This window comes from Colobus angolensis, unplaced genomic scaffold (assembly GCF_000951035.1).
Source record: "Colobus angolensis palliatus isolate OR3802 unplaced genomic scaffold, Cang.pa_1.0 Scaffold92, whole genome shotgun sequence".
Taxonomy (NCBI): Eukaryota; Metazoa; Chordata; class Mammalia; order Primates; family Cercopithecidae; genus Colobus; species Colobus angolensis.
In genome coordinates, this window is record NW_012123154.1 from 2,812,953 (window position 1) to 2,816,516 (window position 3,564).

Consider the following 3,564-nt stretch of genomic DNA (forward strand, 5'->3'; position numbering starts at 1 on the left):
CTACACTGAAATAATCCTGTGTGTTTGTTTTCTTCCTAGATAATTTTAATGATATGGAATGTTCTTAATGACCTGACTGGATATTTTCCCAACAACTCTAAGGCTAAATGCTGTTCAAGTCGTCATATTTCTGTCTTGTACTGTGTCCCTTTCTATGCAGTACCCTTCCTGCTCCTGTGGTTTCCTTGGAAATACTATTAAGAAGGTGACTAGCTTAGTGGACTTCACCTGGTGGTATCGTTATGTGCTTTTGATAGCACGCTCACCTGTGTCCAACAAGCCCAATGTAAACTGTTTGCAGAGATTTTCACTAGACATGAAAGTTGGCTTCAGCTTATTAAAATTAACCAAGTGGCATCACTTCTGGGCTCTACTGGTATCCTCTTCTGTGGCCTGCTCTCTAATAACATGGAAATTTTGCCCCTTTTCCAGGCTGTTGCCATTGTCATTGCTTTCCTTGCTGCTGCCAGCCTTTACGCTGGGATGTATCATGTGAGGCATTTTGAACCTAAAAGAAGCCCCAAAGAGAACCTCCTCTTGGAGTCTGAACAGGATCTCACCTGGACTCCTGTCATTTTATCCGTGAGACAGATCTTGTCCCAGAAATACTTTTACCTTTTTCTGATCATGAATTTCTTTCCAGTCTTTAACCTTCTTCAGCAACTTCATGATGATCTTCGCAGATATTCTCATTCTCAGAGATGTACTATCTTCTTCCGTAAGGAGCATTATGTAGGGGGCAGGCTTTATTTGCCCACAGGTATGTAATAGTTCTTTGTGTTCTTTATGATTATTATAATTGTTATAATTATGTTCTCTACGATTTATAATTTGTGATAATTTTTCCTGCAGGGATTAGAGATTTAACTCAGCTGGGTGATGATATTAGAAACCTGATTTCATCAGTAGTTTTAAAAAGTGACACACAGTTTTTTGTTTGTTTGTTTGAGACGGAGTCTCGTTCTGTCACCCAAGATGGAATGCAGTGGTGTGATCTCAGCTTACTGCAACACTCGCCCTCTCGGTTCCGCCTCAGCCTCCTGAGTAGCTGGAATTATAGGTGCGCGCCACCACACCTGGCTAATTTTTGTATTTTTGGTAGAGACGGGGTTTCAACATGTTGTTCAGGCTGGTCTTGAGCTTCTGACCTTGTGATCAGCCTGCCTCGGACTCCCAAAGTGCTGGGATTACAGGCGTTAGCCACCGCACCCGGCCAACACACAGTTATTAAAAGACCCAAAGATTCAGAGCTCCAGATAGCATACAAGATTCAGTAGAAACATAATGGAAAAAAGAGACAAGATCCAGCACAGTGGCCCATGCCTATAATCCCGGCATTTGGGAGGCCGAGCCGGGTGGATCACTAGAGGTCAGGAGTTCGAGACCAGCCTGGCCAACACGGTGAAACCCTGTCTCTACTAAAATACAACAACTAGCTGGGCTTGGTGGCGGATCTCAGCTACTCAGGAGGCTGAGGCAGAAGAATCGCTTGAACCCAGGAGGCGGAGGTTGCAGTGAGCTGAGATCACACCGTACTCCAGCTTGGGTGACAGAGCAAGACTCTGTCTCAAAAAAAAAAAAAAAAAAAGACAACAGGGAAAAAGGAAAGAGACCCCAGGGAGAACTGAACAATGTGATATTTTAAACATTTTTGCTGTGGAATTTTGTTCCTCTCAGCTTTCTCCTTTAAGCCTCAGCAGAACTATGGAAGAAAACAGCTTCCCGTGAGCGTGTCGTTTTGCTTTATTTGGGTGTTTAAGATTTCTGTGACTATCACGTGGAAGAAGAGTTAGTTGGTCAAGTTTCAAAACACTTGGCTAAAAGCCTGAGTCCTGGAATTTCAGAGCACTATTAAAATTCCATGGTCATGACCATTATTATAGAGGTCATGTCCTCTTCAAAAAATATACTGGTCTGCTGCTTATTATACCATTTGGAGAGCTGATATGTTGTTCCCCTTAACCTAAATATGTCCTCTAAAAATATGGCTTTACCTCGCCTGTGTTATAGGTTTTTCCTGTTTTCACAAATGATCAGCAAAACATCTTAGCAATACTCTTCAGGGAACAGGTTATTCTAGATAGACTAGTTTTTACTGTTGACCAGCTTTCAAAAATCGTTAAGCCATTTGGGATAGAAATAGTTCTAAAATGTTTTAAGTGTTGCCACAATTTATTTATTTTTATTTCTTTTTTTTTTAGAGACAGTGTCGTGCTCTGTCACCCAGGCTGGAGTGCAGTGGCACAGTCATGGCTCACTGCAGCCTTGATCTCCTGGGCTCAAGCTTTCCTCCTACCTCAGCCTCCTGAGTAGCTGGAACCACAGGCATGCACCATCATGCCCAGCTAAGTTTTTTTATTTTTTGTAGAGACAGTGTTTTTCAAGACCAGCCATGTTCCCCACGTTGGTCTTGAACCCCTGGGGTCAAGCAGTCTTCCTTTCTTTCCAAAGTGTTGGGATTGCAAGCATGAGCCACAGTGTTCGGCCCACCACAATTTCTTAAGTAAAGTATATAGAATAGAATTTGCCTGTCTGCTATTATCCCAAGGTCTTTATAATTACTGTAAGTGCCATAATAATGGTAACCCACAGTTTTGAGTGTTTACCATGTGCATGGACTATTGCCAAGTGCATTGTGTATATTACATGACGTGATCCTCATAACAATCTTGGAGGAAGAGATTCTTATTCTTACAGATGAGAAAAGGGAGGTGGTACCTTTAGAGCTGTATACTTTAAGATTCTGTCTCTAAAATGTACTGTGCTTACATCATTTATTTAGCAGAACATACCAAATGGAATTTCATGTCTGGCTTGTCGATATAGTCCAGGTACTGTGCGTGCATGATAAAATGATGCTCTCCTTTCAAAGCAATTTGAAGTTTGTCAGGCTGTTTGCTCCTCTGTTTAACCACCAAGAATGGGAAGCTGTTTGCTTTCCTGTCTCTGCTTGTTATTTGCTACCAGATTCTAGGCTATATATACTTTCTTACTTTAAATCATGTATAGTACTTGCCCATAGTTTCTCCTCTTCACCAGGTTGAAAAAAAATTGTTAAATTCTTATGTAAGCCTGGGTGTGGTGGCTCACGTCTGTAATCCTGGCTCTTTGGGAGGACGAGGCAGGCAGATTGCTTAAGCCCAGGAGTTCAAGACTATCCTGGGCAACATGGCAAAACCCTGTCTCTACAAAAAATAAAAGAAAATCCAAAGTTGCTTTAAATTTATTCTTAATTTCTAGACAATTAACATGTGTAAATTATTGTGGTAAAAAATGACAGCTTGGTGGGTGCAGTGGCTCCTGCCTGTAATCCCAGCACTTTGGGAGGCTGAGGTGGGTGGATCATGAGGTCAGGAGTTCAAGACCAGCCTGGCCAAGATGGTGAAACCACCGTCTCTACTAAAAATACAAAAAATTAGCCGGGCATGGTGGCAGGTGCCAGTAATCCCAGCTACCCGGGAGGCTGAGGCAGAGAATTGCTTGAACCTGAGAGGTGGAGGTTGCAGTGAGCCGAGATGGTGCCACTGCACACCAGCCTGGGCAACAGAGCAAGACTCTGCCTCA

General features: G+C 42.6%; 1 long non-coding RNA gene across 1 annotated transcript in view; it reads left to right on the plus strand.

Moving 5' to 3' along the window:
* Positions 1–467: 467 nt before the first annotated feature.
* The window catches only part of LOC105504463, a 13,299-nt gene continuing 10,202 nt past the window's right edge, over positions 468–3,564 (plus strand). The window contains exon 1 of the long non-coding RNA XR_001000611.1: positions 468–760. This is a non-coding gene — a long non-coding RNA (uncharacterized LOC105504463). The remainder of the gene's footprint in view (positions 761–3,564) is intronic.